The sequence below is a fragment of the Rousettus aegyptiacus genome, unplaced genomic scaffold (genome assembly GCF_014176215.1).
Source record: "Rousettus aegyptiacus isolate mRouAeg1 unplaced genomic scaffold, mRouAeg1.p scaffold_m13_p_1, whole genome shotgun sequence".
Lineage (NCBI taxonomy): Eukaryota > Metazoa > Chordata > Mammalia > Chiroptera > Pteropodidae > Rousettus > Rousettus aegyptiacus.
This window is the reverse complement of record NW_023416284.1, coordinates 117,917,310-117,930,496: the sequence shown is the minus strand read 5'-3', so window position 1 is coordinate 117,930,496 and position 13,187 is coordinate 117,917,310. Positions and strand designations below refer to the sequence as shown.

General features: G+C 33.9%; 1 protein-coding gene across 4 annotated transcripts in view; it reads right to left on the bottom strand.

The window, feature by feature from the left end:
• Window positions 1-13,187, bottom strand: part of SMAP1 (small ArfGAP 1) — a 123,585-nt gene that overhangs the window by 37,636 nt on the left and 72,762 nt on the right. The window lies entirely within an intron of this gene.

Genomic DNA, 13,187 nt, shown 5'->3' with positions numbered 1-13,187 from the left:
CAACTATTAAAAACTAGTTATCACTGGCAGAGATTCAGGTCAGGAGCTGTGGGGATTTGAGTCTTGACAACAGTTACAGACTATATAATCACACCAGCTCCAATTTCTTCATCTGAAGAATAAGAGAGTTGGATGAGATTGCTTACATCCTTACCAGCTCTAAAACATTAAGGGTCTGCAAATAAAGTATAATGTGGGCCCTGAATATCTCTGTTCTACAGAAATGCCTGTGAGGATGTGTGTACTATCAGGCCTCATCAAGGGCTAGTGTGTACATTTCTATACAGTCTATCAGCTACAGTACAGAATCTTTAGTGAAGGAAAATACTTTTTTAAATGGTAAAGCCCATAAAAATTTATTAATAATTAATCCACCTGGACTTTTTTTGCTATAATACCAACAGATAAAATATCTTCTATAGTTTGGCTAAATACTTTCCAGTCTTATAATGGTGATTTTATCTCTTTTCCTTATTTTCCTTATCTCTTTTTTAAATTTAATTTCACTATTAGTTTCGAGTATACAATACATTGGTTAGACATTTATATAGTTTATAAAACAATCTATAACTGCTATTTCTCTCCGCTGGCTCTCCTCCTAGCCATTATATTAATGCTCTCTGCATTCCCTATACTGTGCTTCTTATCCTCGTGACCATCTATCAACTACTAGTTTGTACTTCTTTAAAAGCCTTCACCCCTTTCACCCAGTTCCCAACCTCCTACCCTCTGGCCATCACCAGACTGTCCTCTATATTTGTGAATCTATTTTTGATTAGTTTGTTCTTTTTGTTCCTTAGATTCTACATATAAGTGAAATCATAGGGTATTTATCTTTCTCTGACTTATTTCATTCAGCGTAATAACCTCCAGGTCCATCTATGTCGTTGAAAATGGTAGGATTTCATTTTGTAATGGTTGAATAATATTCATTGTATATATGAACCATAACTTCTTTATCCAATTGTCTGTTGATGGGCATTTAGGTTGCTTCTGTATCTTGGCTATTGTGAATAGAGCTGCAGTGAATATAGGGGTGCATAGATCTTTACAAATTATTGTTTTGGTTTCTTTGGATAAATATCCAGAAGTGCAACTGCTGGGTCAAAAGGTATATCCATTTTTAATTTTTGAAAAACCTCCTGACTGTTCTCCACAATGGCTGTGCCAATTTGCAATCCCATCAACAGTCTATGAAGGTTCCCTTTTCTCCACATCCTCATCAACACTTGTTGTTCATTGTCCTTAGTTTTGAAAATTTTTATGAAGGTAGGATATTAGAAGTATCAGCTGAAGGGGAAAAAACACCCTGAATACAAAGCTTTACTTTCTCATTGCAGGCTCAGTGGTTGTTATTTGTTCTAAACCTCCTAAAGATTATTTAACCCCTCTGGCCTCTGTTCATTCAACATTCACTCTATATAGTAAAGTGACCTGTTTGCATTATAAGCAAAGTAAATAGCCAAACTAAATTTTTCTCTTGATCTTAAGTAGCAATTACTCTTCAGTTCCCTTCACTCTCCTAAACTGTCAGTTTTCATGTTCAACTTTCCCAACAGCACAAGTATAAAGATGATCATTTTTGCCTATCATTTTGCACAAGAACTACTAATTCAATTGATACTCTTTTATTCAATAATTAAGTCTCAACATGCTCAGCACTGTCCTAGGCACTGGGGAGGAGGTAGAGGTGAGAAACAGGCAGTAAAACAAATAATTACAAATTAACCAATAATATTAAGTGCCATAGGGTAAATTAAAATAGGATGTTGTAAGGAAGAATTGACTATGGGTTACTGTGTATTTGGTGTTCAGGGTAGGTCTCTATGGTGATGTTTAAATTAAAATCTGAATGACAAGAAGGCACACATGAGAAAATGGGAGAAAGCATTTTAGGCAAGGCAAATCATACAAATGTCTTGAGGTCTCAATGAGTCTGATCTGTTTTGGGAACATAAAAAAGGGATGGCTGGAGCAGTGTAAATAAGGGAAAGAATGGAAAGCGGTGAAGTTGGAGACATAGACTAGGGCATAAGACTTTACTGTATCAGAATTTATAGGACAAGGTCTAAGGATGCCATTCAAAGTACAATGGGAAGTCACTGGAAGGTGTTAAGCAAGAAAGTAACATAATCTGATTTACCTTTAAAAAGACAAATCAGAGAAACAGAGAAAACATTTAAGAGGCTATTGCAGAGGTCCAGGAAAGAGATATGGTAGCTTGATCTAGGTTAGTAACAGTGAAGATGGCGAGAGAAGTATAGTTACTGGGATTTACTGATGGAAGTGATATGTCAAAGGTGGTGAGGGAAAGGAGAAACAAGGTCAACTCAGAGTTTTCCAAGATTTCTGTTATGGCCATGTCCAGTCTAAGATATCTATTACATGGAGATGACAAGAAGGTTGCTGAATACATAAGCCCAGGGTTCTGAGGCTGTGTCAAGCTTAGAGATATAGATTTAGGAGCCATTAGCATGTCCTTGATAGTTAGAGCTATATAACTGACCATTTAGGTAGAGCAAAAAAGAATGGAGCCCAGCACTGAACTGGGGACTTATATTTTGGATCTGGCAGAAGACATACAGCCAGTAAACAATACTTAAAAGAAATAGGCAGTGAAATTAGAATAAAACCAGGAGAATGGGGTTCATGTATAGAAAACTTATAAAAAGATAAGAACAGAAAAATCCACTAAATTTGGCAACATGAATGTAACTGGTGACCCTGATTTGAGGAGTGTCGAGAGAGAGATGCAAACAGAAACTGGAGTAGAATGCAATGAGGAGAAACCTTGAATAAGAAAATGTAAACAACAACCAAAGACGACCCTAGGTGGTACCTAGAGGCAATAATAATTGCAGGTAATATGATACAGTAGAAAGGAAAAAACTGAGGAAGCAGGACAGGGGGGGTTAAATAAAGAATGAAGTTGTAAGGTAAAATATCCAGAGCCCAGTTAGAGCAGCTGGTAGAGGACCTGTCTATTCCATCAAGAAGAAAGGCAGAGCGCAGACACAGGCCGTTTTGATGGTTGGAAAATAAGGGAGTTCCTATATGACTGCTATTTTTTCAATCAAATATGAAGCATAAACACTATTGAAATGGGATGTGTGACATGTTTACTGAGAGAAGAGAAAGCATGAAATAACTTCGGAAAACTAGAAAGCAAACATATGAGGAAAGAGCAAAGTGTAACTGGACTGCAAGACAATATGCAATGCCCATTTGATATCTGCAGCCATGAACTGAAAGTGAGAACAGTCAGGAAACAGAGTTCCTGCTTAACTGAGGATGTGGAAAAAGACGATAATTGGGTTTAATCGGTATTTGCCAGACAGTGGTACCACTCAGGTAGTCAAAAGGAAGTGAGTAGAATGAGATTGTGGAACTTGCTAAGTCAGGAGGACTATTTAAATCATTCTATTTTGAGGCACATATGTTACACCTTCAGCAATTTTCTTCTTTTGATTGTTAACTGCTTACCTCTATCAAATCGTCATTTGACAGTGGCAGTTTTCCAACATTAGAGCAGTTTTCCAACATTATCTACTTGAAATCTTTTCATATGATGACTCAATTGCAGTGACTAGTTTTTTCAGTAAGGACTTCCTACATACAGTGACTAGTATTCATGTTATAACATCGGAAAAAAAAAGATATATGAAAATATAATTGAAAGAGCAACTAAAATTAACCACATGAACAAGAAAACAAAATATACATACATCTGGAAATATACCTTCCTACTTTCCTCCCTTCAAGGAATACTTGAGGGATCACCATGGGCTAGGAATAGGGAATGACTGAGATTAAGGGACACATACAATGAAGCCTTACATCTCTGCTTGTACATATTCCGACTAGCTTTTATAGAATAAAAGAGCAGAGGAAGAGCTTATGGAAAGATCATAGGTAGGAGATAAATACCTTCTCCTCTCTTCTCTCTCTGTTCCTCATCTTTCTCCCAGACTATAAGCTCTTAGAGGACACCTCTATTTTTTTTTGTGATGTCATCTTTGCACCCCCAATAGAACAAGATCCATCACATAAAAGATTCTCAATAAATGTGTACTGAAATTAGAACACCCAGTCAGACATAGAAAACTTATGGTCCTGGAGAAAGCTAGCACAGGTGGGACAGAATCACTTTTGTCCCTGGAGGCTCTTGGAAATGAACCACATCAGCTCCTAACCTATCAGCTTGGCCAGGAGGAAAGCAAGGAGACAGTTATCAACATGATCAGAGTTTCCCAAAAGAAAATCATGACTAAATCCACTTGATCAGACTGTAAACTCTAAAGGTCAGGGATTTTCTCTGATTTATTTACTTCTATATCCCAAGAGCCTGTTACAGTGCCTATAAAATATCAGGTAATCCTTACACATTTGTTGAATAATTTGAGTGTATCTTCAGGATTACGCAGATGAACTGACCCATTCAAATATGCGAATAAACGAACTCTGAATTACCATTTTAAAATTAAGCTTTAATCACAAACACTGAGATCTTTCTAGCCACATAGTCAATATTCTGTTTACTATACCATGTTGCCATTATTTAGCATAGATTGTATGTTGAATCACTCCAGAACACTCATACTGGAACACCTGTCCCAATAATATAAACAGCATGCTACTTCCCAACTTCCCAGTTGTTTTAATTGATTTGCTCTAGTAATTGTGAAATGTGTGACCCTGGGTAAAATCGCTCTCTGACTCTAATGTTTCTCCTCTGCATGACGACTATATTAAAACTATGGTTACTGTGAGAATTAATTAGCACACATAAAAAGCTAAGCACAATGCATGGCACTTAGAAATTTAGTTAATCCCTTGACCTTTCTCCTTTCTTTCTCCACTTTTGGCTATAATAATAATACACTATAAGGCCAGATGGCATATTGGTTAAGAGTATACATTCTGAAAGCAGACATTCAGATTCAAATCTTGGCTTGGCTATTCAATAGCTGTGTGACCATGAATAAATCACCAAACCTGTGTTTCTCAGGTTCTCATCAGTGGATGATGATAACAGTATCAACCTCATGGAGCTGATGTGAGGACTATAAAATGATATACGTAAATGGCTTAGAACAATGTCTGGCATATGTTAAACATCAAGTAAGTGTTGACTATTTTTATTGCCTTCTATGACCCATAAATCTAATTGTTGACCCTTCTACCTTGGCTGCAACATTCTTAAGCATAGGCTTTAACTTAGTAAAATTACCTTTCATCAGAGCATTTATTGAGGAAATATTTTTCTTATTTTCTATTTAAAGAAATTTCTAATTTACTGTGAGGGATTGTAAAGCTTGCATGCTGACTGAACAAAAGTTTTCCATTCTTTCATTAAATAGGAAATGAAAGCTTTACACATAAAGTAATTGGATTTTTCCCCTTTTTATTGCTTCACTTGCAATAAAACTTTAATGATTGAAAAAACATCTCGGAAATTTCGTGAAGAAAAAAAATGTTTGCAATTTACTACAAGCCTGTAATAGAACCTGAAATATGGTTTTCTGCCACAACTTATACACTCTTTATCATCATAGTTACTTTAATAATAGACAAGTATTAAAAAGCTATCACAAGTTCAGCTCGTTCCTTTTTCTCTTAGGGTTGAGGGCATTTTAGTGTACAGTTACTTAATAAAATAAGGTTACTATCATCTTATTATTGCTTTCTATAAAACAATAATTTTTATTTTAGCTACTCAATTCTGTTTCAAACTAGGTAAAAACAATAAGAAGAGAGTAAACCATCTTGGCTGAAAAAACTTTCATGTAGTAGTCACATCTGTTTCAAGTTATTTAAATTATTTACTCATTTAAAGATAACCTCTCAACTGCCAGGACATTCTGTATACTTAATCTGCAACAACAGAGTATCAATACTAGTTTATATATCAGATTCTTTTTTTAAATGACAATACCAAGTTTTGTAAAAAAATGCAAAGCAACTGTAACTATCATATAATACTGAAGAAAATATAAATTGGTATAATCATTTTGGAAAACTCTTTGGCAGAAAGACTAAAGCTGGATATACACATACCCTATGATCTAGAATTTCTACTATTAGATATATACCCAATAAACTTTGTGTATATGTTTACCAAAAGGCATGTATAAAAATGTTTATAGCAGCTGTATTCATCAAAGTTCTAAACCAAACACTACCTGTGTCAACCATCAGTAGAATGAAACAATTAAGTATGGCACAGGTAGACAACCGAACAATATGTAACAATGAGAAAAGAACTCACAATAACATGAACGAATCTCAGTACAAAAAGCAAAAGAAAACAAGACACAAAAATAGCATGTACTTTATGATTTCACTTACATAAAATTAAAAGCAGACAAAAATGTATCTATATTGACAGAAATCTGAACAGTGATTAATAGAAGTGATTAGCTCAAGTGATTAACTTTGAAAGAGTGCTGTGTAAATTTGTAAAAATTCAGAGATATAAACTCAAGATGTATACTTCAATAAAAAGGTTAAAAATTTTTTTAAAAACTAATTTAACTTCTAAATTAAAATCTCTAACTACAAAAGGTCACATTTAATAGACATACATTTATAATTACAGAAGTTTTTAAAGTTCTCTTAATTTTCTCTTTAAAAAATAAGACATCTTGAAAAACTGCGGGGCAGGGGGGGGGGGGGGAGATCCCAACAGCAATTTGAAGTGACACCTAGAGTAACATTCTGGAATGCTGGTTGTACTGAGAAAAAAAGGAGAAGTCAAACTTTATATTCTATAAGGAATAAATCCAGCAGCTATTGATACTCTTTTGAATTATAGTTAGTGGTTGTCCTGATTAGCTCACTTACATGTGACAGTTTAGCCTATTTAAAGAAGAGATTTAAATGATTATTTAGAGATTCTTCCATAATGGTGAAAAGCTGGCTTCTAAATAATGCCTGTTTATAAGAAAGTAACCTAACTTACTCTAGATAATTAAGTGGGAAAAAATAACAAAAAATATTTGCTAGATTGTCCTAGATAAAAATTTTATCACTGGCTCAAAATTACTTTGAATAATGTATAAAATTTTCACAAATTTTCTCTAGTCTCTGTACCAAGACATATCATACCTATCACCATCAAATAATTTTCTTCTCCCTTTCCCCTCTTTACAAAGCTTTTAACATCAATTATGACTTTTTCCTTACATTTACTGTATAAAAATAGTGACATAAAAATCTAAACAACATCTCTATCCAAAAAATATTCCTTGTATTTGGTAAATTTCTATTTGGTGTATATCTTAGGTCAAGTTTATTTAACCAAAAGAAGATATTCTCTAAATTAGTTATCAGTTTTCACTATTCTGTAGCCAACATGGCTCCAGAATCTCATCCTTAATCACATCTTTCCAGCTTCAAACACATGGCAGAGTATTAAATGAAAAAACCCGTAAGATTAGTCAGGCTCAGAATTGAGGTAAACACCTTCCTGTAACAGAAATCAAACAGTAAAAGCAAAGCAGAGAGTGAAATCGAAGTCAATGTCCTACTTAGCCCTATGGGCAAGGAATACAGAAAAATAAAGGATTCTGAGTTCACTCCACTGCTTGAAATCAGGGATTAAGATGAGTCTTTCCAAAATGATCTTAAGTAGAGGCATGTTTCTACCAACACAATAGAATGTTCTTTTCTTATTAGAATTTAGATTTAAGTAACAATATGTGTGATGTCCCATTTTGAATTTTTAAAAATATTAATATTGTTCTGATGTGGCTTCAATATATTCTGTTCTAATAAAAACTGTATCAAGGTTATTCCCTTTAGCGGTCAATTTAACCCTTGGTTTAGCAGGATAAATAGTTCTCACCATTTACCATCTGTGTCTAGGCAACTCTTTTTAGTTCCTTATATTTTCAAGTCACATTATGTTTACTTTAGAAAAGTCAGACTAAAAGCAGAGTGAAAAACTACACTAAAAATTTCAATAAGAATTGAAACACAGAAAACTGAAATTTTAATTCCATGTTTCTGGTTCTGATGGTATATAGACCTGAATGGGCAATTTTATATTTTAAATCTCTCTCTAATAAATGACTACTAGTTCGTCTTACTCTTGAATCATTTAAACATGACACTTTTAAAAACTCTTGACAGCTCATCATTTGTTGATGAGAATGACCATTTCTTTGCTCCCTAACTGCAACAATGAAAAGAATAAGGTACTGTTACATGCTCTGACATGGATCAATCTTGAAATCATTATGTTAAGTAAAAGTCAGTCACAAAATACCACGTTATAGGATACCATTTATATGAAATGTCCATAACAGACAAATCCATATTGACAGAAAGATTAGTGGTTGCCATAAAGAGTGGCTGCTAAAACTATGGAGTTTCTTTTGGGGGTGATGAAACTCTTATAAAATTGGACAATGGTGATAGTTGTGCAATTTGAACAATATACTAAAAACCACTGAGTTGTGCACATTAATGGGTGAATTTTATAATGTGTATTATATTTTAAATAAGCTGTTATTTTAAAATAACATGAAAGAAAAAATATATAACTAGGAAATGTTATTGGAATAATTTTTCTATAAACTAGAAATAAAAAGACTTCCATGATTATACTTTCAGTAGTAAATATTACAATCCAGTTTGAGGAATGCCAATACCCTATGGGGATGGTCTTCTGCTACCACAGGTCTAGTGTCCATCAACCTAGCTCCTTTTCTTTCTCTGAAAGAGGGTTAGGAAGCCAGGAAGGAAGAAAGAGAAGATGAGGAAAGCAGGTCTGATAAACCATTTATCTACCTCAACATCCTACCCCAAAAGCCAAAAGTATCTCCTAGATACCAATTCCTAAAATAAATCTCTATTATAACCTTCCTGTTCTGTTTTGATTGCAAATACATTCACATGTGGCAAAACAGCATAATATGAAAACTACAGCAATAGGCTTTCATTATATATAGACCTGAGTATACCCTATAAATATTTAATGTACTAACAAATTCTAAAATAGGATTTAGAAATGGGGGAAAGTGAAAACAATGGAGAAATGGGAATGGAAAGAAAACTGCTGCCTGTGATTCTTGAGCAGCAGTTCTTAAATCAAACAAGGTCACTGTTGGCTATTCAATTTGGTGACACATTTTTTCAACTAACAAAACAGTAAATTATGAAGTAATAAATTCAAGTCCACATTCTCTTCTTGATTTGCTATCACTAGTCACAACTTTTTTCTATAAAATGACAGATAAAGAGAGTAAACAATTTAAATTTAAGAAACTGTATATTACATACAGCCTGACAATGAGCACCCATAGGACCTATAATGTGGTAATGAAATACCCTTTTCCACTAAAAGGAACCAGAGCTCCCAAGTAAAATAGCAGATGACAGGACTAGGGCAGGCGATGTGGACAGAAGATAAGCTTAAAATAATTATCACACCAAATATTAAGGAAATTATCATACTACTGCAGTTGCATCACAAAAAGACTCAGGAGCCAACCTGAAGAAGCTTCCCATCAAAGGTTTAAAATGGTAACAGATAAAAACACATCATATATGTTTAAATTCATGAATACATAATGAGACAAAAAACCCTAATTAGACACAACTGGAAGATACTAATGAATCAACTCATTATTCTGAAAACTAGTAAATTAAGTATCGAGCTATCTCTCATGTATACACCAGATAACTAAAAACTAGTAGAAATATTTCAACTACTAAATGAAAAAGAAACAATAGAATTATGATATCACCATTTTGCAGCCCCTAATGAATTGCTGGAAAAGGTCTTGAGGTAAATGGGCTAATATATCAAGAGGAGAAACAGTCCAACATTATGTCCCTCCTGACGGAAAAAAAGTAACGCCACAAGTCTACTAGCTTAAAAAAAAAAAAAAAAAATCAAATGGGAATCCAATCAAATACCTATTTATGGAGGACAAAAGAACTATGGAGATGCAAATCAGCAAAATTCTACTGTTAAAAAAAAAAATCCCCTATTTCCCCAAGTAAATTACAAGGAAAAAAAGAAGAGATGAAGAAAGACTTGCTAGGTTAAAAAGCTTAAATGACATACCAGTCTGATCTGCATTTTGATGTAAACTAATACACCAGGAGAAAAAAATTATGACGTATAAGATAACTGGAAATTCTAACACTTTATAGGATATTTGATGAGGAATAAGCAATGATTGTCTTTTTGGGGGTATAGATGATAATGGCATTTTCCTTTTTAAGAGATCTTATCTTCTAGAGATATGTAATGAAATATTTATAGATAAAATAATATGAAGAGAGAAAAGGTATAGCTGAAATAAAACTGGGCAAGAACCAAAGCTAACGGTTATATATATACATTTGACATTTTCCATATAAAGTTTTAAAATAAATATCTGGACTAAATTTACATTTAAAAATACAATATCCTTTGAGAAATAAGTCCCAAAGATTTGTGATTCTGTAGTAAAGGCAAATTTATATAAATGACAGTCTTATGACAATTAACTGTTTTTAAAAATAGATTTTATTAATCATAAAAACTCATATTTGAAAGACAATTCTTAACATCTGTGGGTGTTCTGAAATGGGCTTAATGGGTAAGACTACTCCCTTACAGATCTTATTGTCTTCTACTTGGTTTTCAGGGAACTCAAAACAGCCAGGCAGTGGAAAATAAATATTAAATTCATTTTCTACTCTCTATTTACAATCAACAAAGAGATGGAGCCAAAGAGGATTTAAACTTTGTGAACATGCTTGAAAACTTAGAAATACAACAGTTAGGAAGATGATAACAATTAAAAAAGAACAAAAGAGCAGCAAAGAATACTCTATAAATCAAGTACTTAGACTGGTTGTCATTTAAAACAACCTTTTCAATGGAGGTGGAGACTTTAATCCAGAGCTGTGGTTGAAGAGAAAAAAGTTCCAGTTTTCTGAAAGCATGGATAGGAGCTTGCAGAAAAGTGGGGATGTCCAACACTCTAATTCTTTATCACTGTAAGGAACCATGATTAGTTACACAAACCCACCTTTAAACCTCCTACAGATCAGAAATTAGCAGATATCAAACAGATCCTCCTCCAGATGTTTTCATATCAATCATGAAGGAAGGATTGCTTTCCCTTCTAGCATTCAGTAGCAGAAATTTGAAATTTGAAATGCTATAGAAGTAAGGTTCTAAGGTATAGAAAGAAAAAGCAGGGACATCTACTTAGCAGAATCATAGAAATTTGGCTTCTACAGGATTAGTGGTTGTGAAGTAAAGAAGAGAATATATTCCTGCTGCATTTCATCTCCATTAAAGTCTGTGTTAAACATACAAATTTTGGGGATCTATCCCAGATTTGCTAAATCGAAACATCTAGGGGTAGAAGAATTCTTACATAGTTTGAGAACTACTGCTTCCGGGAATGAGGTCTTGTCATCAAAATTGGTTTAGGAAAAGATAGAAATGGAGAGAACTATTAGATTCAATGCAACATCTATAAATCACCAATATATCTAAAATTGACATTTGTTAAAACTCCTTGAAAAAAATGCATATTCATCATTAAAATCAAAGTACTAAGTCTTTAAACTCTTTACCAATGCTATAAAGTTTAAAGTCGAATGATCAATTAAGATCTTTGAGGAGATAAAATATAGAGTTGGCAATAATAATGTCATGCTAGGCTTTTGGCTAATATAATGTTATGGTGGTGTTAATAACACCACACTAATACCTTTTATTGATAAAGAACCTTATGCATTTGAAATGTTTCTATATATAGTTGTATGAAGACAGATAGATATTTGTTTTATCACTGTCTTCCTAGTGCTGTGTATACAGAGACTGCTTAATAAATATTTACTGAACAAATGAATGAATTTGATATAATGAAGTCCTTGAAGTTGGACAAGGTTTTTTGTTAAAAAAACAAGGTAAAATGCATTAAAACAAATAAGTCAATCATTCTTCTAAGAGAAGCAAATGCTGGCTAATTTATTTTTAGAGATAGCATTCTATATCAAGCCTCAATTATCTCTTGCTTGGCTCCTCTCTTCTACACATTTTACATTCTGCAGCCAGAATATCATCTACGTGAACCAGCAGTCCCCAACTTTTTTGGCACTAGAGACCGGTGCTCCTATGAGAATCTAATGCTTGATGATCTGGGGTGAAGCTGAAGCAGTGATGCCAGCACTGGGGAGTGGCTGCAAATACAGATGAAGCTTCAGCTAGCTGGCCTGCCGCTCACCTGCCAGCCGTGCACTTACTGCTGTATGGCCTGGTTCCTAACAGGCCATGGACTGGTAGTGGTCTGCGGCCTGGGGGTTGCGGACCCCTGTACTAAATGATTGCTCAAATCAGTATACTTCTCCTACTCAAAATCAGAAGTGATCTACTATTTTTCACGAAACTTAAGGTTCTCTCAATATTATCTTTGTCATATGTTTCATTGTCTTATACTCTAAATTGGATTATTCATTACTGCCAAAATATGCCTTACAATTTCAGTCATTTTTTCATGCTATTTGCTCTGCCTGTTGACCTCCTCTCCTCCTTCCTAACAATCTTCAAAGCTTATGGCGAATGTAATCATCTCCATGAAGACTTTCCTAATAATCCCAACATGTTAACACTCACTTCTTTAATCTCCATGCTCTATACCTCTGTTTTATGTACTGTATCAACCTCTCATTAAAGTTATTTTTCAAATCATCCCTTTTCAATCACTTCCTATTTCTGAATTTTAAGGTTCTTGAGACTATCTTCATTATTTTTATATTCTTCCCAACCCTTTAGCATGCCTTATACACTGAAGGTATTGAAACAGTTGCCAAAATATTTAGAAAATTTTCTAAAGGTCACTCTTAAGGTTACTGTGTCAGCCTCACACTTAAATCACACAGGATATTATGGTAGCTAGAACACATGTATGTTTTGGGGCTACTGTGAATAATGCTGCTATGAATATGGGTGTACAAGTGTATGTTTGAGTCACTGTTTTCAATTCGTTTGGATAGATACCAAGAAGTAAAAATACTGGATCATATGGTAATTATTTTTAATTTTTTAAAGAATCACCACTGTTTTTCACAGAAGCTGCAACATTCATTTTACATTCCCACCAACAGTGCACAAAGGTTCAAATTTCTCCACATCCTCACCAACACCTGTTAACTTTGTTTTTTTGAAAGTAATC